Source organism: Hypanus sabinus, chromosome 8 (assembly GCF_030144855.1).
Source record: "Hypanus sabinus isolate sHypSab1 chromosome 8, sHypSab1.hap1, whole genome shotgun sequence".
Lineage (NCBI taxonomy): Eukaryota > Metazoa > Chordata > Chondrichthyes > Myliobatiformes > Dasyatidae > Hypanus > Hypanus sabinus.
Window position 1 is genome coordinate 142,097,557 of NC_082713.1, and position 27,658 is coordinate 142,125,214.

The window sequence follows — 27,658 nt, forward strand, 5'->3', positions numbered from 1 at the left end:
TTGACTCTGAGGCATATATTAGGATTTTAGAGAGACATATGTTGCCATCAAGGTGACGTCTCTTCCTGGGACGTCCATGCTTATTTCAGCAGGACAATGCCAGACCACATTCTGCACAGGCTACAACAGTGTGGCTTTGTAGACACAGAGTGCGTGTGCTTAACTGGCCTGCTGCCAGTCCAGATCTATCTCCTACTGAAAATGTATGGTGCATCATGAAGAGGAGAATCAGACAACGGAGACCACGGACTGTTGAGCAGCTGAAGTCTTATATCAAGCAAGAATGGACAAAATTTCCAATTGCAAACCTACTACAATTAATATCCTCAATTCCAAAAGGATTAAAAAGTGTAATTAAAAGGAAAGGTGATGTAACACAATGGTAAACATGCCTCTGTTCCAACTTTTGTTGAGTGTGTTGCAGCCATCAAATTCTAAATTTGTGTATATTTACAAAATACAATTAAGTTGGTCAGTCAAACTATTGAAAATCTTTTCTTTGTACTTTTGTCAGTTAAATAAAGGTTCATGTGAATTAACATCACAAATTTTTGTTTTTATTGCATTTTGGAAAATATCCCAACTTTTCTGGAAATGGGTTTTGTACATCTTTATACATTGACACTTAATAGCTCATTTAACTTTATTGCTTCAGCTTTCTGTTTTTATTTCAATATTAGTCTTTCTTGGTTATTTCAAAATTATTAATTACTTTCTTCATGTAACCATCTGTAATCATTAGGATTGTGGACAGGTTTGCAGAGACAGGGTGGAATAGGTCAGTTGATCTATTGTGAATTCCAAAATGCAGAAAAAACATACCAAATGTCAAAAATAACAATTTTCAGAGTGAAGGGTTGCATACCCCCAGAGCTCTTTAGAAAATAAATCTTGTACATTCATATATTCTATGCCCTTTTAGACTTTTGTACTCTTATGTTTCTTTGTTCCATCATTATTAGTGAAAGGAGATTGGGAAAATCTACAACTAAAGTTGCAAGTGTGTGGCCCTTTACATTTTTAGCATAATTACTTGTTTTGCACTACACTCGGGCATTTTGAGCTTTCTTTTGTGAATAGGCTTTTGTTTTAGAAAATACTGGTCAGCTTTTGATACAACTTGTGCTCCCAAGGTTATGAATAACCTGACTTTACAAAAAAACTGCCCACTTTTAAAGGATTTTTAAAGCTGTAATAATAATAAAATGTATCATGGCATTCATTAATGGCTAAGAAGTAGAATATATTCTATTATTTTAATCATGGCTGGTGTTAGGCTGGTTATTCAACAAAAGGAAATAATTCTAGCAAGTATATATAGAGAACAATACAATACGGGTTACTACAGAAAACAAACATTCTGACATACAGAAAAAACCCTTAAGGACACCTCTGAAGAATGAAAGCCTTTCATAACCTGGAGACTGCCTGTACTTCCCCAAAATTGTTCCTTATGTAAATAGTAAAAGCAGTGAGAGGAGGATTGACTGGAGAACAAAATGCTAGCCTGCTCTGGTAGCACAACTGAATACTAAGTGAGTGTTTTGCATTTTTTACCTGGGAAGATGATGATGATGTCACCATAAAAATAAAAGTTAAGATCCTGGTTCGGATAAAAATTGATTATGGGAAGGTACGAGGAAGGCTGGTGCTACTTTTTTTAAAAAGTCATTAGGTTTGGATGGGATCTTAAATGCTCCCCCTGTCCATCACCATAATACCATGGCTGCAGCGTTGTCTATAACTGCCAGGATGACTTTCCAAATAGTGACCACCACAAATCTCCTTTTTAAGTAACTCTTTATCTAACAGTGCTTTGGTCTTCTCCCAGTGTATAAGCATCATTGTCTTCTTGGGTAGTTAGAGAAAGATAATAAATGCTGCTTTCAGAGAGAGAAGAAATCTTTGAGACACTTAAGGATTGATTAATGTTAAGGTTGTAATCCTGCTCACAATGAATCCTGATGAAGGTTTCACATGAATACTTAAGAAACATCATTTATGTATATTCATGCTTTTGTAGTCCTGAATTATTTTTAGTTGAAGGTCAAAGATATTGGAAAGATGAATTCCCAGAGCAATTTTTAAAGAGGTTTTATACTACCTTAAAATTTTGCATAGTAGTCTGTTTAATGAAGAGTAAGTAATGAACCAGTTAGTGAGTTGTTTTATTAAATGAGTGGGTGAACATTTTAAGTTGTTAATCTCAATATTCACTCTAATTTGCACTTTGGGCCATAGACTGAAATAAAAATTTAGAGGGGTTTGTGCATGCGTACCCAATGTTATGTTCTGTGTGCATGTATTTCATAATCTTTTAGGTATTTCCTTATTAATACAAGTCCAGTGCTCCACCTTGTCCGCTTCCACATAACATTAATACATCAGATACAAAAAAATGAGTAAATTGTTTAATAATTAGTGCTCAGAGATTAATGCAGTGTGTTTAATGATTAATTCTTGGTGATGTAGAACCTTCTACTACTGACAAGCTAAATCTGGGCTGCTAACATTTCAAAGACCCCACAAGTCCATTTGACAGTCAGTTTGGCCAGTTGACTACCCTTGATGGTAAGCTCCTCTCAGGTAGCAAGGCCATGTGTATGAAATGGTGGTATATGGGGCAGGAAGGAGGAGCAGGACTGCCCGGCCCATGAAGCAGCTGAAAGAAAGCTTAGAAAGCCATAATAAAACACTGTCACATCTGCATATCTCTGATCATTTGAAACATTCTAAAACTATTCTAACAATTCAAAGCAAATGAAACAATTTAGAAATATTAAAAGACTCTGGGGGGAAAAAAACAAAATCTCAACTAGTTTCTTAGAAAATGTGAATTAGATATGTGATTAGAGTTTGTTTTGTGTCAGGTCAAAGCTACTGCAGGTTGCTTGAGCAGATTCTGCAACGTTAAAGTTAGGGAACTACAGCTAATTCAGGCCACACAGCAAGACTCCAGAAGTTGTTCAATGTTAGGACAAATTCTTGGAAAATACTGAAGACAGCTGACAGCAGTAGGGATAATTCTGTATCTATACACAGATCCTAAGATTGTAAGTAATTTACCATGCAAGGTTTGAACCATTGTGTTCAGAGGCCATTGAACAATAAGATATATTTAGAAACTATGGGGCAGCGAGTATACAAAAAGCACCTTATAGTACTGTTTGCAGGCCCAATTTGGCTTTGGAAATTAACATTTTGAAATGGAGTAGAATGTGCATAAGCTATTGCATCAAGCAGTTAAGTGTGACTGAGAAAGAATAGGAATTGTGAAACTGTAATAAGGTAAGAAATAGAGTACAACCTATGCCCCTCTTAACCCTGCTCCACCACCCATAAAGATCATGGCAGATCTGATCGCTGGCCTCAGCTCCATCTTCCTGCCTATTTGGTTTGCCCTACACTTGACCTTGAGCATAAGCAATAACTCGGCATTCACACAGTTAGGGAGAAAACTGCAGAGATTCACAACACAGATCCAAAGGTTGCTTCTTTCAGTGCCAAAGATCTATTATCCAGAGGCTTTTTCTCAGGCTCTGGACTCCCCATTACCATTACCCTATTGAATTTCCACATTTTGACGAGATCACTTTTCTTCATCTGAGCTCCATGAAGTATCTTGGAAATCTGCAATGAGATCAAGGAATAATGCAGTCAGTAGCCGGAAACTACTACATTTTGGCCATCCTTCTTCGAGATATGTGTGATTATAAATGATCTCTTACTTTTCTTTACACTGCTTTATAATGTGTACCTTCGGCTAGTTTGAAAATAAGTAAGAGGCTGCAAAGGTAAGTTGTGTGGGGGCACTACCAAAGTCAACGTTTGTGCAATTTATCTTTTGTGCATGCGTGCAGGGACTGTTTCAGACAAGGTGCAATGCACAACACCTTGGAGAAGCAGTGGGGGCAGATCATGGCCCCAACACTGCAGCATGATACAGAGAACGAGGAGACTAAAGGCAGGGCCGAGGTAAAGTGGGAGAATAGAGAAAAAGGGGCAGAGAGCAGGCTGCTTCCATCAGAGACTTGCTGAGATGAATTCTACTACATCTACCCTGTTATAGAGCAAAGACTGACATAACTCCAATACAGTTAAAAGGTCCTCAATGAAATATGGTTGAGAGAACTTTCACAACAACGGGGCCAGAACCACTTCACTACTCACTGTTAAAGTTACTTTTACACACCTGCCTCTGTCCAACATAACAAGCTGCAACTTGCTGTGTAGGATATCACAGTTTTTCTTTACTCCAAGTGAATCGCATTTGTCTGATCTCTCTTGCTCAAGACAATGGGATGAGGGGTTCTATGGTTTTGACAAGACTGGGGGCTTCTCGTATGTGCAGAGTTGCATCAAATATGCTTTTGTCACATTGGGGATGAACTTCAAGACCCAGAACGTATAGGTTTTACGTAATGCTACAGGGTGTATCGGAACAGTTACTTCCAGGTATCCGTGAAGCAGTCACCATTCTGCACCAGTTCACGTGCTGTGCATATCTGAGCCAGCAGACCACATGAAAGGGTGGACACTTAATGAGAAGAGCTGTCATCCTGTCCTGTAGCTCTTGACTCTGATACGCAACCTTACCTGGAGGAATTTGAATTGAATTGACCTCATTTCTTACATCCTTCAGATACATGAGGGGTAATAATCTTTGCATTATGTCTGTCTAAATGTGCAATGTGCAAACATAGTAATTTATAATAAATAGGATAGTCAACGTAACACAGAAATGCAGTCAGATAAGTGTGAGTTAATCAGTCTGATGGCCTAGTGGAAAAAGCTGTCCTGGACCCTGTTAGTCCTGGCTTCTATGCTGTGGTCCCACTTCCTGGATGATAGCAGCTAGAATAGATTGTGTTTGGGGTGATTCGGGTCCCCAGTGATCCTTCAGGCCCTTTTTACACACCTGTCCTTGTAAATGTCCTGAATCATGGGAAGTTCACAACTACAGATGAGCTGGGCTGTCTGCACCACTCTCTGCAGAGTCCTGCGATTAAGGGAGGTACGGTTTTCATACCAGGCAGTGATGCAGCCAGTTAGGATGCTCTCAATTGTGCCCCTGTAGAAAGTTCTTTTAGGATCTGGGGGCCCATATCAAACTTCTTCAGTCGTCTGAGGTGAAAGGGGCGCTGTTGTGCCTTTTTCACCACACAGCTGATGTGTATAGACCACGTGAGGTCCTCAGTGTTGTGGATGCTGTGGAATTTGAAGTACAACAAATACCATGCTCCATCCAATCTAACTGAGTAGAGGACTGGGATGTTCTGGAACATTCTGGAGGAACCTCAGCATTTTAGGCAGTAAAGACCTTTTAAAAGTTTGTTGTGCTTTGCTGCGTGGTGCACCTTGTCAGGATCGCACGGGCTCAGACCTTGCCGTACGAAGTCGGTGCAGAGCAGGAGGAGCGAGAGGGAACGTAGCAAACTCATCCCTAGTCAGGTAGTCTGAGAACAGTTATTCTGACTGTGCACTTCACAGGCGCAATCCCAGCCACCGTGCTTATAACAGTCAAAGTTAGAATATACCCAGTGGCCATAAAAAGAGAATAAAAACTAAACTGATAAATCAGATACAGTCAAGTACCCCATGTATGCTTTCCAATCATTCCCTTAGTGCTCATATAAGTCCTGCTATCCTAGTGACTGCAGCGTGAACGAGTACAACTTCAGCATACGTTGAGAACAGATTGGTCAGCTGTGGACTGTACTGGCTTAGAACCGCACTGCACCTTTGAACGACTCTCACCAGGCAACCGCAAAAGGCAAGGGTGGGATCGCAGATATTGTTGCCCTGACAATATTTGCGATCCTACCCCTAACCAGTTCTGTGCTTTATGGAGATTTGGGGCCGCACCTTGGGCAACCCTGTTATCCTGTTGGAAGGCATCTTGCTCGATTGCTGTGACATCCCGGGAGCTCCGCTCAGCAGCGGTATCCACAGCCATGATGGCAGTAGTCTGGGACTGCACGGCAAGTGTCTGAGCTGGGATTGGTGTAAGCAGACGCAAAGGACATTGAAACATGACAGTAGTGGCCACCAAATGTGTTAATAAAGTTGCCTTTTGCTCCTACACTGAGAAGGGCAATCTCTAAATTGCACTAAACTTTGTGTGAGCTTTTTGCTGGAGTCCCTCGTCTCCTTGATATTCCATGTATGCTTTCTGGCAGACTTTCCAAAGCACAAGGTGTTCATCAGTTTCCCACTGTAAACTGTCACATTAGCATTCTCATCCAAGTCCTCTACCTCACTGCAGGGATTTGGGTGGGTGACTGTTTACCCCTCTCAGGTGGTAAGCTGACTGTAGTGAGTGTCTCACTACAGGCAAGTGCTGCCTCTCACCTCAACTCCATGGCTAGTGTCTGCACTTATTAGATCGCGTTCTTACATTTTATCTTTCCTTTTCGATGTTCTGTCACTGTCTGGATGGAGCCTGGGAGGAGGAAGCGTAGAGGGTGAGTGTGATGAATAAGAAGAGGTATTATAAACATGAGACAGTCTGCAGGTGCTGGAAATCCAAAGCAACACACGCAAAATGCTGGAGGAACTCAGCAGGCCGGGCAGCATCTATGGAAAAGAGTACGGTTGACATTTCAGGCTGAAACCCTTCGGCAGGACTAGAGATCACTTCTCATTCTGCTAACCTTGAAAGAATACTTGTCTGGTCTACTAAATCTCTGAAAGGGCAAGTTCACCATTCCTGGAACCAGTCAGAGTGAATCTCCACTGCACTCCCTCTATGGCAAATATGTCCATTCATTATATGCCATGTCCTATGAAATGGGTGATCATGGTGACCGAGATTGTTCTTGACAGATGCTTCTACAGTAGTAGTTTGTCACTGCCTTCTTCTGGGCAGCGTCTTACAAGATGGGTGATTCCAGCTGTTACCAATTCTCTGCAGAGTGTCTGCCTGGTGTCAGTGGTCACATAACCAGGACTAGTGATAGACACCAGCTGCTCATACCAATTACTTGTGGCGCCTGCAGTACACTGGCACTTATTGCAGTATACTATGTACAATATTAGGGCATTTTCAGTAAACAAGTTCACTTAGCACTGTTTGATTATCAACAGCATCTAATCTTCATGTTTTGTCAGGACAAGCAAATGATCTTGCATCTTTCCCTGTTAGATTCCTTCTGCCTCTCACTTAGCTTGTCTTTATTACCTTGAAGTCTTATTACATCTTTTTCAGTATTCACAATCTCAACTTGTTTTGCATCATCAGGTATGATATATTGTTACTTCAAATGAAAGCACTGTTACTTCTGCCATGATTGCCTGGATTGGGGAGCATGCCTATGAGAACAGGTTGAGTGAACTCGGCCTTTTCTCCTTGGAGCGATGGAGGATGAGAGGTGACCTGTTAGAGGTGTATAAGATGTTGAGAGGTATTGATAGTGTGGATAGTCAGAGGCTTTTTCCCAGGGCTGTAATGGCTAGCATGAGAGGGCACAGTTTTAAGGTGCTTGGAAGTAGGTACAGAGGAGATATCAGGGATAAGTTTTTTTACGCAGAGTGGTGAGTGCGTGGAATGGGCTGCCAGCAATGGTGGGGGAGGCGGATATGATAGGGTCTTTTAAGAGACTCCTGGACAGGTACATGCAGCTCAGAAAAATAGAGGGCTATGGGTAACCCAAAGTAATTTCTAAGGTAGGGACATGTTCGGCACAGCTTTGTGGGCTGAAGGGCCTGTATTGTGCTGAAGGTTTTTGATGTTTCTCTATGATAAAAAAACACTAACGTACAGCATTCAGTACTGTCATTGACAAATAGTTATCTATTCATATTGGTACGTGTGCTGTGGACTGCAACATGCAGGGCCAGACAAGTGTACCTAAACACCCTTTGTGAAATTAACTATTCAAGTTTAAGAAAAATACTCTCCCAAGCTGCTGTCAATTGCCATGAGTTTGGAAATGAAGTTGTTTACTCAAGAAAACAAAGCATCAGTGATTTCTTTTACACAGATTTCTGCAGCTAATTAGATCTTGAAGACTCAGCGTCACAGGCTGTTACGGCCTTGATGAACACAATGCGCTGAGTCTGTGGGGGAGTTTGGGAGCCGGTGTGAACAGAACATGCAATATAACTATTGCAGCATCCTTCAAAGACCTCTCCAGTGAAGAATGTGAATCGCTTCTCTTGTACTGATACTGTCAAGGTCTTGCTTACTACCACCTCATATTTTAAAAAAATCCTTCTCTGAAACCCATGGGTGGGGATGGCAACAGTGGGAAATGGATAAAGAGAATCTGTAGGAAAATGGGTAAATTAACCACGTGCATTAACACTGATACACCTGGTAAGTGCTTCATGGAAAGAAGTATCATTCTGTGTAATATATTCTTCCTGATCTGAAGTATCCAGAACTGTCTCAAAGAATTCCAGGTGTGGTCTAATCAATATTTTGTATACAGGTGGTAGAGTAACTTCACTGCCCATCGTAGGTCTTCATTTTCTACACCTGTCCGTGTATATGGACCTTTAGGTCTCCAAACCTCCACTGCCAGTTTTTCACAATGTAGAAAGTACTCTCTTCTGTTCTATATTCGAAGTTAATAACCTCAAGATCACCCAGACTGAAACCCATGTTTTACCATTCTGATGATTTGCTCTATCCATTAAAATTTCTTTGCAACTTAATGCTTTCTTATTTATTATCCAAAATGTTGCCACTGTTTCTCATCAACATGTGTGAACGTATTCCTTTCCCTTCCATCTTTTATTGATATGGTTAAAAGTTGTCATCCAACACAGATTCTTGTTTTGTGCCAAACTGGCTGTCTGCCCGTTTATCCTGATGTCTCTGGGCTCTGCCCCAATTTTCTAACCAACTCAATAGTTTTCTTTCAACTCTATGAACTTTAAAAATGGGATTTTATGAGGGATTTCACACTGTGCCTTGTGGGCAACCCATCCATCAAATTTACCATCTCCTCAAACACTCAATCATCAGGCATGACCTTCTCTTTCACCATGTATACTGCTTCTCTCCAAACAGTTGAACATATGTTTGGTCTTCAGGGACACTATCCAGAATTGCAGGGTTTAAAGATTTCAAACTCTCACATTACGTAGTCAATAATTCCTTTACCTCTCTAAACTATTTAAGTAGTAGAATTACATGCATATTTTCCAATAATTTATAACACAACAGATCAAATCCCTTCAGTCTCCTGAGCTGCCAGAGTATTTTAGATGACCTCCTTCAATATATGGAATATTCACTTGAATTCTCCATTGGGCCAAAATTACAACTACAGTCGGCCCTCCTTATCTGCGGATTCTGCATGCGCGGATGCAACCAACCGCGGATCGGGAAAACCCGCAAGTTCTCTCTCCAGCACTCGTTGCTTGAGCATGTACAGACTATTTTTCCTTGTTATTTTCCCTAAACAATACAGTATAACAACTATTTACATAGCATTTACATTGTATTAGGTATTACAAGTAATCTAGAAATGACTTAAGTACAGGCAGTCCCCGAGTTATGAATGAGTTCCATTCCTCAGTCCGTCTTTAAGTCAGATTTGAAGTCGGAACAGGTACATCCAGTATTATTTAGTGTCAGTTAGTCAAATGTTTTTCTTAGTATATAGTACATATTTTACCTTTCTATGCATATAAAACACTTAAGAAACATAAGTATTTCAATAATTAAACCACTGCGTTGCTTAGTAGCAATTGTAGCTTTCATCGGGCAGGGCCTTTCACATGCTCCATTAGAATTGTTCCGATCGTTGACCGACTGTAATCTAACGCTTTTCCAATGACCGATGGCATTTCACCTCTTTCCGATCACTTTATTACTTCCACCTTATTTTCAATCGCGATCATGATTATTTTCGTGAACAGAAAAACAGATTCAGAGCTGCACTGCCAGGTCCTAATGTCCACCGCACTGTGCGTGTTAAATAAAGTCCGGGGTTCTGCTGGGTCCTAAAGACCACCACACTGAGCCAGGTTAAATAAGGGAATTGAGCATCCGCGTTTTTTGGTATCCGCGGGGTGTCTTGGAGCCAATCTCTCGCAGATAAGGAGGGCCAACTGTATTTCATTTGAAGAGCATTTTGGTCAGCGCAATGTCCTGATAGGCTCCTGTTGCAGCTTTTCAAATGATTACATATTTTATATTATTTGGCATGGACAAAGATAGCTTTAAGTATTGATAATATTGAAGACTCTTAAACTATAACTACCCTTTCCCACCACCCAGGGACCCAACCAGTTTCAACGTGAAGCACTGTTAACTTCTTCCAATCCAGTGTACTGCATTCAGTCAACGTTAAATCATAGGAACTAAATATAGATTGGGTGATTATTTTACAAAAAACTTCTGTATGCATGGGGGACCTGAATTTATGTTTGCCACTCTCTTCAATCTCTCGCCCATCTCATTCTGACCTGTCTTTGGCTCCCTTTACTTTTCCTGATGAAACTCAACGTGATCTCAAAACTCAGCACTACTATTGACTCAACACATTTCAGTCCCGTACCTCACATTTCTGGTCCTTTTTCCCCCTCCTGGTAATTTAAGATTCAATGTATCTCCAAATTATTGCACCTTCTTCAGACACAGCTTATGCTATCTTTTTATGTATTACATTGTACTGTTACACAGGCAACACATTTCACAGCATATGTCAGTAATAAACCTGATTCTGATTCTTTATCACACCCTTTACAGGAGAGGATGTCGTTCCTCGTGGGGATACTAAAACCAAGGGGCACCATTTCCAAATAAGGCAATACACATTTATGACACAAATGAAGGAGTTTATCTCTCAGAAGGATTGGCAGAATGCTTAATACGAAAGGCAGTAATCCATAAATTGGAGGAGGATTAACCTGGGTGTTTTACAAATGAGCTTGCACAAATTCTGTTGGCCAAATGTTTTCTGTTTTGCTGCAAAGTTCTATGATTCTGGTTACATAGCATTACAAATGCTTTCTGTTTTTTTTAAGTTTTAAAATATATGCTGGAAATGACTTGAGAATTTGGAGAAAAGCTGATCCAATACCTTTATCAATTATTTTAATGGAGCTATTAACTCATTTAAAATGAACTGGTTATTATCATCATTCAGCCACATATCACTAACAATAACATGTTCTCATATTGCTCTTTCAATTTCGGTGTTCAACCATCACTAACATTGCTACTGATTGCTTTTGTGCAACAAGGGGGGACAATTATGTGCACAGTTAGAACTACTGAAGTTAGTTAACACTGATTAAAGGCAACCTACAATTCTCAAAGGGGATATGCTATATGGGTGCAGCCTGGGAAACTCATTCTAATGTTCTGACAAGAGTTCGTACAGGGGGATTGCAGAACAGCGAAGGCCTGCACCAAGTACAATAATACAATCAATGATATTGGGGCTCAGTATTCACGCAATGTCCCCTCCCCTTGCATTCTCTCAAGCTTCAGAACCTGCAAACACTGCAAGTTATTCAGTCATGGCAGTGGAATTTAAATGGGTGATCCCCCTTCTTCTGGCGTAGGTGCTTGGCGAAGTGGTCTCCCAATCTACGTCAGGTCTCACTGATATATAGGAAGCCACACCAGGAGCACCAGACACATTATATGACCTCAAAAGGATTGGTGAGAATGTTTCCTCTGGGTGAAGTATGTAGAAACAGGGGTCACAGCCTCAGATGAGGGTGAAGTCTCTTTAGGACTGAAATGAGGAGAAATTTCTTTACACGGGGGGTGTGGAAGAGTGGAAATGTCGTGCACTGTTATTACTGATGGTGAGAACATGGATGAGGTGAGGACCAACAAGTACCTGGGGGTGCCCCTGGATGACAGACTTGAGTGGAGCACCAACACAGAGGCTGTGTACAAGAGGGCCAGAGTCACCTCTACTTCTAGAGGAGATTGAGGTCCTTTGGAGTATGCAGGCCTCTCTTTCACATGTTCTACCAATCTGTTGTCACCATTACAATCTTCTATGCACTGGTAGGCTGTGGTAATGGCATCAACACAGGCTCAATAAACTGATTACAAATAGAAGTCAAACTAGACACACTGAAGACTGTGATAGAACAAAGGACCCTATGGAAAATCCTGGCAATTCTGGACAATGTTTCTCACTCTCTGCATGCTGCCTTGGCTGAACAGGGGAGCACTTTCAGTAATAGACTAAGACAACTGCACTGCTCCAAGGAGCACTATATGAGGTCATTCTTACCCTCAGCCATTAGGCTCTATAATGAGTCAACCTATAGTCGGGGAAGTGATGACCCCCCCCCCCCCAGAAATAATTTATTTTTTCATTCTTTCTGGCTTGTCTTCTAATATTTGTATACTTGTGCACATGTAATGTTACTGTGACACTGTAAATTCCTTTGGGATCAATGAAGTATCTATCTATATATGGCCCTGGTAAGACTATATCTGAGTACTGGGCTCCCTTTTTATGGATACTTGCAATGGAAGAAGTGTAGTGAAGGTTCATGAGCAATTCTTGGGATAACAACTTAGATAATCTGAGGAGTGTTTAAGCAGACATAGCCTAGGCTCTCTTGAGTTGAAAATAATTAAATGTGATCTCATTAAACACACTAAATCCCTACAAAGTTTAATGAGGTGGGTGTGGGTTTGATGTTTCCCTGTCTGGGATCTCTAGTATGAGGAGATGCAGTCCCAAAATAATGGGCTGGCTATTCAGGACTAAAATGAAAAGGATTTTCATCAAGAATGTAGTAAGTCTTCAAAATTCTCTATCCAAGTGGCTGTGAAGGTTCAGTTACTTGAGTATAGTCAACATTAATTCTTCTAATATCTGAAAATCTCTCAAACAATATTGATAAGTGTGACCTTAAAGTACAAGATCAACTGTTCCACTAAATGACACAATGGGCATGAGAGGCAGATGTGCCTTTTTCAACTTCTATTTCGTATGTCCTTTATTCTCTCTTTTCTTGCAAGGCTGAGCTGATACCTACTCTACACAACAACTTTATAAGATCAGAAATTTCTTACAAATACCTGATGATTGACACGGCATCCAGGGATTTTCTGTGGATTATTTCAGTCCACTTTAAATAAACTGCGCACCATAGTTAGGTCAGTAATTTTTTTATATGCTCATGATTACAAATCATACTTGACCATCAAAAGGTTAATATCTTTATGACAATGCTGCGTGATGTTCCAGTGTGACCTATAAAAGCCGCATTCAAATCTCAAACACTTTATACAAGCAGAATACAGATAAAAATGTTCTCATCATAGCAGCATTATGTCCTTTAATAGCAACAATAAATTTGACACTGCAGCATAAGATGACATAATCCACAGCCTTAGCCATTTAATGTATTTGAGGTCTTGAACAAATTAATTATAATTGAGCAAATTATAATTAATACTTGAGAAAAGGTTTATTTTAAGAAATATCAATGGATCCTTTGCAGATGTTCTGAGATACACTGCTGTGCTTTCAAAATAAAGAAATACCACTCCAAAGACATTTATGGCAATACATTGTAATAATGAAGCAAAGTATTCACAAGTTAGTTTTCAGTTAAATGCCTAACAAAATTCTTCTTATAGATTTGTGTTGGTACATTTAATAATGCAGAAACTACAATAAAAAAGCATGCCATCATTTAATGTAATTTTAGTCATTGAAGGAACAATGTATACATTGAACTTTACGCTTAAAAGGATACAGTTTATTTAAATATTCAATAGTTGGGTACAAACTGCGGTGCTAGCAAGTTGCATTGGATCAGGCAATTAGAACAATAGGCTGAACTTGCTGGAAGTTACTAGCAGTTCTATAATGCAATGTCAGGATTGGAGAGGTGGTGAACTTGTTGGCTGCTTTTCACATGGGTTTTGCTGACAGTGCTCTGACATTATAGTGACAGAATGCAAACCTGTTGTGGTTCCCTCTGCTGGGAAATCAGCGAGTCCATCCATTCGAAGGGGACGAATAGCTGCAGGGGTGCTCAGAACGTTTTCGTTTGTGAATTGTTTTGCTATACATAATTTCTACATCTGCCTCCTTGTACACTGCAAGATAACAAAACTACATCCCATTAGCTTTTCTGATTCATTCTCCATGCCTCTCCCAGACATTGCTACTGATTCCTCTACAAAACAGTTTACATCCCACATTGCTTCAAGGTTTTCAACATTTTACAGAGCACTCAGTTTTACGCTGTTTGGATCTACATCTGTCTATTTTGAGATCCTTTTTCCACAGTTTTGTCCATTTGCTTATGTAGTAGTGCAATTTAATGCCCCTGCTTTCATTTCCTACTCTGCTGCCTAGACTGCTTTCAGTGAAAACTTGGATTTGAGACGTTCCTTTCCATCATGTAAGGAATTTAGAATTGTTACAATGACTAGCTGTGCCCCAACTGTATCACTCTTCTCCCACTCTTTCTGTAACACGCCTGATATTTCCTCAACCAGGAGCAACTCAGTTATGGGAATTTTCTTGCTCTATTTTCCCTCTTTTGATTTTAACTCTAAATGAGTCCATTGACTGTGGAATCAGTTCATTGTTGAGATGAGTGAAGATATCCTGGTGGTGTGGGATCGAAGGCTCCTGTATCTCCTTCCCGATGACAGCAGCAAAAAAAACATATGACGGAATGGCAACGAACAGTCACTGAACAATTGGGTACAGATTGGAACATTTCCACAGGGGAGAAGTGAACTCTGAGTTTCCTGGATGACAAAAGGCAATGGAAAGAAAACTTTGTAATAATACCGGTTTTGTGTGTGCAGTAGAAAACAAGCTGATTCTAAAATGTACAAGGAAAACATATTAAGCAGAAACAAGTTTATGAGAAAAGATGAATAACATAGTGTGGGGAGGGGATACAATGGGGGATCAAGATGATAGGGTTGTTTCTATACACGGTCAGGCCTGGATATAATTCCAGCATGTTGTGTTTACACAACAATAAAAATGCTTGTTTGGGGAGTGACTGCCCGCCAATGGCTGAACAGTTACTGCTGGAACAATGTAATGTTGTCTCTAACACAACTTTCCCAAAGGAATATAGTATGAAATAAGTTAGTCAAGTAGTGCAAGATGACTTATGTACTCAGCCAAATTTCCAGAACATTGTCAAATGTGACTGAAAGTGTTACTACTGCTATTTTGTGACTTACTGATCCATAATGGATCACATTGAGCTGGGGGGGGAAAAAAAATCATGGGACCCAATTGTGCCAGCAGAGGGCAGGCCTGAGCACTGTCCATCTGCCTTCACTTAAAAACAGGGAAAATAATAAAACTGCAAATACTATAAATCTGACATGAAAATAGAAAATGCTAGAAACAATTTTGGAGCTTCAACCTAAAATCTTAACGTGTTTCTCTTTCCACAGATGCCAACCAAGCTACTGAGTGTTTTCGGCATTTTCAGTTTTTACTTCACAAAAGGGGGTGCTGCTGATGACTTAGTAAATGATGAAGCTGTAAAGTAAATAAGCTGGTTAAAATAGAGGAGGTATAAGAAGTTTGGTAGAGTTCAGGTAAACTCGCCAAGTCTGAATGTGATATGTCTTGGGTTTCTGGGAATGTAGGGTTACAGATGCAGAGGCCTGGCCACACACGGTTTTCTTACAGGTATGAGTGTGACGCCAGGCAGTTAGGAAATTGTAAATATTGCACAATGATCAAAGGCAAAAGAGGATAAAACAGCAACTGAAGGCCTGTCAGTTTAAAACCAATAGAAGGAGATACTTTCAGAGCTGCTAACCCAGAACAGAAGTAAATAACACTTAGAAAACTATAGCTAAATAATTGAAAACTAGCAATGGCTGTACTACAGATGAATGGTATTTGACTGACTTGTTTGTGTTCTCTGAAGTAATGGAGAATATTAATGGGATAATTTGGCTAATATGTGGACTTTGAAGAATACTTAACAAAATACCACATAATAGATTTATTAACAGAGTTGATGCCCATGTGGTTAAAGGGTTATGTATTACAAAAACTGGTAGAATATGGCGAATAATGGCATTTAATATTTCAAAGACGTGAAGGAAGTGTGCAATGCTGACCCCTAGGGGTTGGTGCTGGATCTACTGTTCTTTTCCATATTTCAATGGCCTGAACAAGAATGAACAGTAAATTCATTTAAGGTCTTTGGGGAACATATAATTCAGAAATGGCATGAATAGTAAGGCAGATAATACACTAAATAGACATAAATGGTCTGATAAAATGGCAGGTAGAATATAACTCAAAACTGAAGGAATATATTTTGGCAGGAAGAATGAAGACAGGCACTATAAACCAAATAGCACAATTTTTAAAATGTTTTAAGTTAGTCTGCATAATCTAGGAAGGTAGAGGACAAATTTAACAACATTCTTGAAAGAGCAGTACATATACAAGTTAAATTATTTTGTTCTTATATTTCCTTTCTTAGGATCAGGGCCCGACTAGTAAAGCTAACTTTTATTACCCATCAGAACTGCCCTTGAGAAAGCGATAGTGCTTTGAAGTACTGCAGCCTTTTGGTGAAAGTGCTCCCACAGTGTTACGGGAGGAGTTCCTGGGTTTAGGCCCAGCAACAATGAAGGAAGATAATATATTTCAAGTCAGGATGGTTTATGACTTGGAGGGGTATCAACAGATGGTGGTACTGTCATGCACCTGAAGCCCTTGTTCTTCTTAGTAGTAAAGATCGTGGCTTTTGGAGGTGTTGTCAGAGTGACCTGCTTTGTGCTCGATACAGAATGCAGCCCTTGGTGAAAGGAATTTATGTTTTGAGTGGAGTATGGGGTGCCAATTGATCAGGCCGCTTCGTCCAGGATGGTTTTGAGCTTCTTGAGAGTTGTTGAATCTTCTTTCAAACAGAGAATATTTTATTCTATCACATTACTGACCTGTGCCTTGTAGATGGTGAGAAGTCTTTTGTTGCTCAGCACTGGGTATAATGAAAGAGGAAAGAAATAGAAGACCACAGACTGATTATTTTCTCTGCATCCTTTATTAAAAAAAATATTGGATTAATTTATTTAATGGTACAAACAAACATCAATTGCATTTATTGCTGAAATCACTTCCAGAGTTTGGATTGGACTTGAATTTCATCTCCCAGAGGTATGGGGAAACTGATCAAACGCAGTTGATCGTGGAAGAGTAGAGGCTAAATTTGATCTTAATGGGCTATGCCTGAACCAATACCCAAAGGTAGAATAGCAGTGTGCCAACAGACTGTAGCAACTAATATCCAGTAAAAAACAAAAGGCATTATTTATCTGTAGGAGTTAGCTTTATCACATGCCCTGGAGAGGAAAGGAACATATTTGAATTTCTTGTGTCACCCAGGCTCCATTAAAGTGAAGAGAGTTTTTTTTAAAAAACTTAGCTCAGTGTAGAAGCAATTCCAGTTCAGGGGTGAAAACTGAAAGCTGGACAAGGCAATTAATACCACAATGGCAAAACTTTTATCCTTTCCTGCCTGGGCAGGAATTGAGCTGAAAAATTAAAAGGCAATAATCATTACTTCATGTTCTGTCTTGGTGCTAAATCTTCTGCCTGAATTTTCCAGATATACTGTGGATTGACAAGTTTCATTGCAAAAATTATGTCTGTTGCTTTCTTTGTTTAATTTCTGATCTTTTCCTTCATTTAGAGATACAGCATGGTAACAGGCCCCTCTGATACAACAAGCACAATACACCTTTTGACCATTTAACCTACTAACCACTACATTTTTGGAATGTGGGAGGAAACAGGGAACCCAGAGGAAACCCACACAGTTGTGGGGGGAACGTACAAACTCCTTACAGACAGGGGCTGGGATTGAATCCCAGTCACTAGTGCTGTAATAACATTACACCAACAGCTACGCTACTGTGCTTTCAATACAGCTTTCTTCTAGTTGTGTATTATCTTTGGTATAGTTCTTATTGAAACTGCAGGACTACATTTTTCTAGATCAATTATAACAAAGACAGAAAAGCTCTGAGGAAAGCATATTTAAAGGAAAATTTCATTAGCTTTATCTGTATCTACAATTCTTCATCTAATGTGCAAACGAAATGGCGATCTGCCATGGATAGACTAGGACTGACACCATCCTTCCTCTTACTTCACTTGTGTACGTACAAATCATGAGAACTCTTCCCTTTAGCTGAGAACTTTTGGTTGCACCAAAAATCGAGATAACTAGGCTGTAAATAAATGTTTATAGACAACTGACATGAATTGAAATATTACCTGATGGTTTGACCATAAGACATTACAGAGTACTATATTAATTTTATGTATCGCGCTTTACTGCTGCTGCATTAAAAAAAAAGAAATTTCATGATATGTGAGTGATGGTGAACCTGTTTCTGATATGGGTCTCTATTGTGGACTGAGAGTGCGAAGGAGGCAGGGAGAGGGGAATCATGGTTGGGGGAAAGGGGAAGGGAGAGGGGAGGGAGCAAGAAGTACCAGAGACAGATTCTGTATCGTTTGGAATCAAGTGACCTTGCCTGGTGCCTCAGGGCTGGGTGTGTCTGCGTCCACGCCACATCCTGCCCCTGGCACTCCTTCTCTGCCACCTATCCCACACCCTTTCTTTCCACGGTGCTCCACCTCACCATTCCCAATATCCCTTGCTCCCGTCAGATTTACAAACTCACTGCCTACTCCGTGTTCACAGATACAGTACTGTGCAAAGGTCTTAGGTGCTCTAGCTAGATCTACAGTGCCATGCAAAAGTTTGGGCACCCCGGTCAAAATTTCTGTTACTGTGAAAAGCTAAGTGAGTAAAGGATGACCAAATTTCCAAAAGGCATAAAGTTAAAGATGTAATATTTCTTTAATATTATAAGCAAAGTTACTTTTTTATTTCCATCTTTTACAGTTTCAAAATAACAAAAAGGGAAAAGGGCCCAAAGCAAAAGTTTGGGCACCCTGCATGGTCAGTACTTAGTAACACCCCCTTTGGCAAGTATCACAGATTGTAAATGCTTTCTGTAGCCAGCTAAGAGTCTTTCAATTCTTGTTTGGGGGATTTTCGCCCATTCTTCCTTGCAAAAGGCTTCTAGTTCTGTAAGATTCTTAGGCTGTCTTGCATGCACTGCTCTTTTGAGGTCTATCCACAGATTTTTGATGATGTTTAGATTGGGTGACTGTGAGGGCCATGGCAAAACCTTCAGCTTGCGCCTCGATGTAGTCCACTGTGGATTTTGAGATGTGTTTAGGATCATTATCCTGTTGTAGAAGCATTCTCTTTTCATCTTCAGCTTTTTTATAGACGGTGTAATGTTTACTTCCAGAACTTTCTGGTATTTAATTGAATTAGTTCTTCCCTCTACCAGTGAAATGGTCCCCATGCCACTGGCTGCAACATAAGCCCAAAGCATGATCAATCCACCCCCATGCTTAACAGTTGGAGAGGTGTTCTTTTCATGAAATTCTGCACCCTTTTTTCTCCAAACATACCTATGCTCATTGTGGCCAAAAAGTTCTATTTTAACTTCATCAGTCCACAGGACTTGTTTCCAAAACGCATCAGATCTGTTTAGATGTTCCTTTACAAACTTCTGATGCTGATAGAGGTGTATAAGATGATGAGAGGCATTGATCGTGTGTATAGTCAGAGGCTTTTTCCCAGGGCTGAAATGGTTGCCACAGGAGGACACAGGTTTAAGGTGCTGGGGAGCAGGTACAGAGGAGATGTAAGGGGTAGGTTTTTACCTACCTGGTGAGTGCGTTGAATAGGCTGCTGGCAACGGTGGTGGAGGCGGATACGATAGGGTCTTTTAAGAGACTTCTGGATAGGTACATGGAGCTTAGAAAAATAGAGAGCTATGGGTAAGCCTAGTAATTTCTAAGGTAGGGACATGTTCAGCACAACTTTGTGGGCCGAAGGGCCAGTATTGTGTTGTAGGTTTTCTATGTTTCTTTGAATTTTGTGGTGTGGACGGGGTAAAGGTTTTCTTCTGATGATCTTCTCTGAAGGTTTTATTTGTGCAGGTGTCTCCTGTTAACTGCCATTTCTTAATTACATTACAAACTGAGGAAACGGCTACCTGAAAATGCTTTGCTATCTTCTTTTAGTCTTCTCCTGTTCTGTGGGCATCATTTATTTTAATTTTCAGAGTGCTAGGCAGCTGCTTAGAGGAGCCCATGGCTGCTGATTGTTGGGACAAGGTTTGAGGAATCGGGGTATTTATAAAGCTTTGAAATTTGCATCACCTGGCCTTTCCTAATGATGACTGTGAACAAGCCATAGCCCTAACAAGCTAATTAAGGTCTGAGACCTTGGTAAAAGTTATCTGAGAGCTCAAATCTCTTGGGGTGCCCGAACTTTTGCATGGTGCTCCTTTCCTTTTTTTCACTCTAAAATTGTACAAAAACAAAAAATAATACACTAATCTTGTTTAAAATGTTGAAAAGAATGTTTCGCCTTTAACTTCGTGGCTCTTGGAGATCAGTTCATCTTCTACTCACTTAACTATTCACAGTAACAGAAATTTTGAGAGGTGCCCAAACTTTTGCATGCCGCTGTATGTGCCTAAGACTTTTGCACGGTGCCTAAGAACAGAATTATGCTATTCATCCCATCATGTCTCGTCCACCATTTGATCATGGCTGATTTATTTTCCCTCTCAAACCCATTGTTCTGTCTTCTCTCCATTACCTTTGATGCCCATACTAATCAAGAACCTATCAGCCTCCCCATTAAATATTCCCAATGATTTGGCCTCCAAAGCTGTCTGTGGCAATGAATTCCACAGGTTTACCATCTACTGACAAGACATGCCTCCTCATCTCTGTTCTAAAGGCATATCCTCCTATTCTAAGGCTATGCCCTCTGGTCCCACTATTGCAGACATCCACTCTAACTATGCCTTTCAAAATTTAGTAGGTTTCAATCTACATATCTTTGTATCATCCATGGACTTGGCCACAAAGCCATCATCCAGATCATTAACATGTAATGTGAAAAGAAGTGTTCCTAACACCGACACCCCTGCAGAACACTACTAGTTACTGACAGCCAACCAGAAAAGGCCACCTTTATTCCCATTCATTGCTTTCTGCCTGTCAGCCACTCTTCTGTCCATCCCTGTATCTTTTCTGTAATATTGGGGCTCTTACCTTGTTTAACAGCCACAAGTACTAAATGGTGTTACAGAGCTTCTGAAATTCCAAACATAAGAACTTAAGAAATAGGAGTAGGAGTAGGTCATCCGGCCCATCGAGCCTGCCCCGCCATTCAATAAGATCATGGCTGATCTGTCCGTAAACTCAGCTCCATCTACCTGCCTTTTCCCCATAACTCTTAATTCCCCTACTGTATAAAAACCTATCTAACTGTATCTTAAATATATTTATTGAGGAAGCCTCAACTGTTTCCCTGGGCAGAGAATTCCACAGATTCACCATTCTCTGGGAAAAACAGTTTCTCCTCATCTCCATCCTAAACCTTCTCCCCTGAATCTTGAGGCAATGTCCCCTAGTTCTAGTTTCAAACAAACAACAACCACTGACTTCCCTTTGACTATCCTGCATGCTATTTCTTCAAAGAATTCCAACAGATTAGTCAAGCAAGATTCTCCCTTAAGAAGCCTCATGCTGATTTCTACCTGTTTTATCATGTGGCTCCAAGTACTCCAAAACCTCATTCATAATAATGGACTCCAATACCTTGCCAATCACTGGTCAAGTTAACTGGCCTATAATTTCCCATCTTTTGCTTTCCTCCCTTTTTAACAGGTGAATTATTAGTGAAATACAGATTCCTGCCACTTTGCTGTTAACAAATGTTGTATTTTATGTGTATGTAATCACTTCAACACTGTGTTACATTGTCCTTTATTGCTTCAACTATATCATATAACCATATAACTATATAACAATTACAGCCCGGAAACAGGCCATCTCGGCTCTTCTAGTCCGTGCCGAAAGCTTACTGTCACCTAGTCCCACCGACCTGCACTCAGCTCATAACCCTCCATTCCTTTCCTGTTCATATACCTACCCAATTTTTTGTAAATGACAAAATCGAACCTGCCTCTACCACTTCTACTGGAAGTTACCACACAGCTACCACTCTCTGAGTAAAGAAGTTCCCCCTCATGTTACCCCTAAACTTTTGCCCCCTAACTCTCAACTCATGTCCTATTGTTTAAATCTCCCCTACTCTCAATGGAAAAAGCCTATCCACGTCAACTCTATCTATCCCCCTCATAATTTTAAATACCTCTATCAAGTCCCCTCTCAACCTTCTACACTCCAAAGAATAAAGACCTAACTTGTTCAACCTTTCTCTGTAACTTAGGTGCTGAAACCCAGGTAACATTCTAGTAAATCTCCTCTGTACTCTCTCTACTTTGTTGACATCTTTCCTATAATTTGGTGACCAGAACTGTACACAATTCTCCAAATTTGGCCTCACCAATGTCTTGTACAATTTTAACATTACATCCCAACTCCTATACTCAATGCTCTGATTTATAAAGGCTAGCATACCAAAAGCTTTCTTCACCACCCTATCCACATGAGATTCCACCTTAAGGGAACTATGCACCATTATTCCTAAATCACTCTGTTCGTCTGCATTCTTCAATGCCCTACCATTTACCATGTATGTCCTATTTTGATTAGTCCTACCAAAATGTAGTACCTCACGCTTATCAGCTTTAAACTCCATCTGCCATCTTTCAGCCCACTCTTCTAACTGGCCTAAATCTCTCTGCAAGCTTTGAAAAACTACTTCATTATCCACAGCACCACCTATCTTAGTATCATCTGCATACTTACTAGTCCACCCCATCATCCAGATCATTAATGTATATGACAAACAACATTGGACCCAGTACAGATCCCTGAGGCACACCACTAGTCATCAGCTTCCAACCTGACAAACAGTTATCCACCACTACTCTCTGGCATCTCCCATCCAGCCACTGTAGAATCCATTTTACTACTTCAATATTAATACCTAACGATTGAACCTTCCTAACTAAACTTCCATGTGGAACCCTGTCAAAGGCCTTACTGATTTCCATATAGACAACATCCACTGCTTTACCCTCGTCAACTTTCCTAGTAACCTCTTCAAAAAATTCAATAAGATTTGTCAAACATGACCTTCCACACACAAATCCATGTTGACTGTTCCTAATCAGATCCTGTCTATCCAGATAATTATCTATACTATCTCTAAGAATACTTTCCATTAATTTACCCACCACTGATGTCAAACTTACCGGCTGATAATTGCTAGATTTACTCTTACAACCCTTTTTAAACAATGGAACCACATGAGCAATATGCCAATCCTCCGGCACCATCCCTGTCTCTAATGACATTTGAAATATTTCTGTCGGAGCCCCTGCTATTTCTACACTAACTTCTCTCAAGGTCCTAAGGAATATCCTGTCAGGTTCCGGAGATTTATTCACTTTTATATTCTTTAAAAGCGCCAGTACTTCCTCTTCTTTAATCATTATAGTTTACATAAATACCCTACTTGTTTCCCTTACATTACACAATTCAATATCCTTCTCCTTAGTGAATACCGTAAAAAAGAAATTGTTCAAAATCTCCCCCATCTCTTTTGGCTCCGCACATAGCTGTCCACTCTGATTCTCCAAGGGACCAATTTTATCCCTCACTATCCTTTTGCTCTTAATATATATGTAGAAACCCTTTGAATTTATTTTCACCTTACTTGCCAAAGCAACCTCATATCTTCTTTTAGCTTTTCTAATTCCTTAAGATTCTTTTTACATTCTTTATATTCCTCGAGCACCTCATTTACTCCATGCTGCCTATATTTATTGTAGATCTCTCTCTTTTTCCGAACCAAGTTTCCAATATCCCTTGAAAACCATGGCCCTCTCAAACTTTTAACCTTTCCTTTCAACCTAACAGAAACATAAAGATTCTGTACCCTCAAAATTTCACCTTTAAGTGTCCGCCATTTCTCTATTACATCCTTCCCATTAAACAAATTGTCCCAGTCCACTCCTTCTAAATCTCCTCAAAGTTAGCCTTTAGCCTTTGTTAGCCTTTCTCCAATCAAAAATCTCAACCCTGGGTCCAGTCCTATCTTTCTCCATAATTATATTGAAACTAATGGCATTGTGATCACTGGACCCAAAGTGCTCCCCAACACATACCTCCGTCACCTGACCTATCTCATTCCCTAACAGGAGATCCAACACTGCCCCTTCTCTAGTTGGCACCTCTATGTATTGCTTCAAAAAACTATCCTGCACACATTTTACAAACTCCAAACCATCCAGCCCTTTTACAGAATGGGCTTCCCAGTCTATGTGCGGAAAATTAAAATTTCCCTCAATCACAACCTTGTGCTTACTACAAATATCTGCTATCTCCTTACAAATTTGCTCCTCCAATTCTCGCTCCCCATTATCAGCAAATCATATCCAATGAAGTTTTAGGCAGCATTAAGAAGCCATCACAGTGGTCATTGAGTCTTCAAATTATGTTCCTCCCGAAAAAAAAGCTGGATGTCTGGGAGCAATTAATCTCGGTAAAATGCCGTAAGAAATAACAATCCCTAAGTGGTTTGTCTTATCGGTGGCACAGTGAGCTCTGCCTCACGGTGCCAGAGACCCCAGCTCAATTCTGACCTTGGATGTTGTCTGTGTGGAATTTGCACGTACTCCCCCAGACTGCATGAGTTTTCTCCAGTATGTAGTCTCCTTGCAGCATTCCCAAAGGCTGATTAATTGTCTGTTGCAAGTTGCCTCTAATGTGTTGGTGAGTGGTACAATCTAGGAGAGGGAATGTGAGGAGGATAAAATGAGATTAATATAAAATGGATGGATGATGGCCAGCACAGAATTGGTGGGCTGAACAGCCTGTTTCTGTGCTGTATCTCCCTGTGACTCTACATTGGCAGAAGAACTTTGATTTCACTAAAATGTTATGATTGCGTGTTAAGAAATGTAATGAAACCAGCGAATGCACCACATCTGATAAAGTAATAGTCACATGTAACAGGTTTCCTTATCTTATCGGGAAATACAACTACAACTGGTAGCACTCGTGCACAAGTTAGAAGGTCAAGAGTTCGAATTCCACTCTAGGATTCTGCCATACGATTTGGCTGATACACAGTATACTTTTGAAATCATTTTGCAGCTGAATGGAGATGAAGTATAAATGAGAAAGAATTTATGAGTATCTGGTATCTGGAGCAGAAGGATAAATAAAATTACTATAAAAAGTGAGTGCATTCACCTTAGTGTTGTTCTGGAAGTATATCCCATCCTGGGTTGAAAGACCTTTAAGAAGAGACTATCTATACTCCAAATCAGGTTTCCACTGGTCTCACTGGGTAGCATCACCTGTATCACAGGGAGATGCAGAAGTTCTCTACACTGAGTTCCAATTAGGACAGATTGGAAATGTTAAAGTTGGTAATGAAAAACAGGGACAAGTGCTTCAGCCTTGTTTCAAGAAGGTTACAAGTGAAGTGGGGTTGCTTGCAGGACCACAGAAGATTAAGAGAGCCAATAACAAATGGGTACTGTGGATGCTTCTCCCTGCTTTCTGAATGGTTGCCAGTCTTCCCTTTTTTATTACTCCCAACGAAAATATCACTACTCAGTCTGTCAGGTTATGCCCAAAAGCCAGGGTGTATTTATGGAAACTTGTGGCTTTTGGCTTCCTAGTGTTTCTGCGAGAAACAAAGAAATATTCATTCCTGAGATGTGGCACAGAATGTGCACCTCGAAAGGAAATGAAAGAAAGAAAATAGTGTTTACTGATGCAGTATTTTAAACAAGAAATATACTTTAAAAAGGTACACGGTAGGAGAAAACATAATCCCCAAACTGTTGGAGCAGAACCTGACATTATTGAAAGGCAGGCAGCCAAATCAGATGTTACAGGTCATCATCAGTTATGTTGCAATAGTAGAGACCAACTGAACATATAGATACAGTTGAGCAAGGAGGCCTACAAACCTGACTCAGTTACACCTGTTCTGCCTGGAGAAATGGAACAAAATTCCAGCAACTTATTGTGAGAAGCTTGTGGAAGGCTACCCAAAATGTTTGACCCAAGTTAATCAATTTAAAGGTAATGCTACCAAGTACTAACAAAATGTATGTAAACTTCTGACCCACTGGGGAAGTGGTGAAAGAAATCAAAGCTGAAATAAATTATTCTCTCTACTATTATTCTGACATTTCACATTCTTAAAATAAAGTAGTGATCCTAACTGACCTAAGACAGGGAATGTTTTCTAGGACTGAATGTCAGGAATTGTAAAAAACTGAGTTTAAATGTATTTGGCTAAAGTGTATGTAAACTTTTGACTTCAACTGTACATATTCAAGGAAAATACAACCCATGAAGTAAAGTGAGAGAAGAAAGGTCCAATATTGCTTCACCCTGCAAAGAGCTTTGTTTCTCGGGTGGAAAAAATTGGTTAACAACTGAACAAAAACCCAACTACTTCTGATAAGCACACAATCCTTCAAGTCAAGCTACAAGAGACATTTATTTAAGGACAAAAGTGTCAGACTTGCACAGGCAGACACCTCCCAGACTGCCCCCAGCCAACAGGAATCGCTTGCCACTCGTTTACAATTCATCACCTGCAGCCTATTTAAACCCAGTTCTCATCCACAGTCCTTGTTCACTCTTTGAGCCAGCCAGCCTCAACCTTCTGTTACCTTGTCATATTAACTATCTGTTCTCTCTTATTTTGTGGCCCCTTGCGGTTTACTGTTTTGCAGCTTAATACAAAAATATCATTTCTGTTGCTTTGCTTTTGGGTCAAGCCTCATCTACATTTCCTGACAAGGAGAAGCAGTCAATCTGTTCCAAGCATACGTAAGAATTTAGCCAATCTTCTTTTCTTCAAATTTCTTCACAGTTAACCTGCAGGTTTTATTTGTACACGGGAAAGAATCATGGAGATGAGGGCTTACCTACATGCCTGGCATCCAGAGTACCTTTCAACTCCAGGTGTTTCCAAGAGTAGCTGTTACAGTAAGAGTTAAGTTATGTCACTAGCTCATGAATTGTAATGAGGCCTAACACTAAAAAAATTGTACCAAAAATGTGATAAATTTTGAAAATAAGAAACAGAATTATTTTATGTGAAGAGGAAAAGGAATGAATGCTAGTAAAAATTAAACAACAAATAGACACTGAAGATCATTTTTACAGAAAGACAGTAGAGCTACCATTTGTAAAGAAAATTGAGCTTTGGGTTATATAATACATAAAACAAAAGAGACTCAGTCAAGGCAGTCCAGAGTATACAAACAACACAATAGGACAGATTAGGTGGGAAGTCAAAAGCAAACATCAGTAAACAGCAAACCAGAACTAAAACCAGCCAAACAACAGCAAACCCAAATAGAAACAACAGCCAGTACCAAAAAGATTAAGCTGCATATCCTAGCAACAAAGAATAACAAGAGTGGGAAAACCAAATTCAGTGTTTTTATTTAGTAGTGACTTGGTATTTATTTTAATTATCCACATTAAGAGCTATGTCCACACTTAATATGTTGCTTTAATGCACAATTTCTGTTTCCTTTTGAGAAGGGAGACATATGACTATAGAATGAAAGCCTGATATCCTAATAATCACAAAACAACCCCAAGCTGATCTCATTTGTCTGTTTCGTGAATTTCAGTTTTGGTGTAAGATTTAT

The 27,658-nt window shown here is 40.0% G+C and overlaps 1 protein-coding gene across 2 annotated transcripts in view; it reads left to right on the forward strand.

Annotated features, from left to right (window-relative positions):
• Positions 1-27,658, forward strand: part of wnt5b (wingless-type MMTV integration site family, member 5b) — a 129,790-nt gene that overhangs the window by 9,025 nt on the left and 93,107 nt on the right. The gene's annotated exons all lie outside the window — the stretch shown is intronic.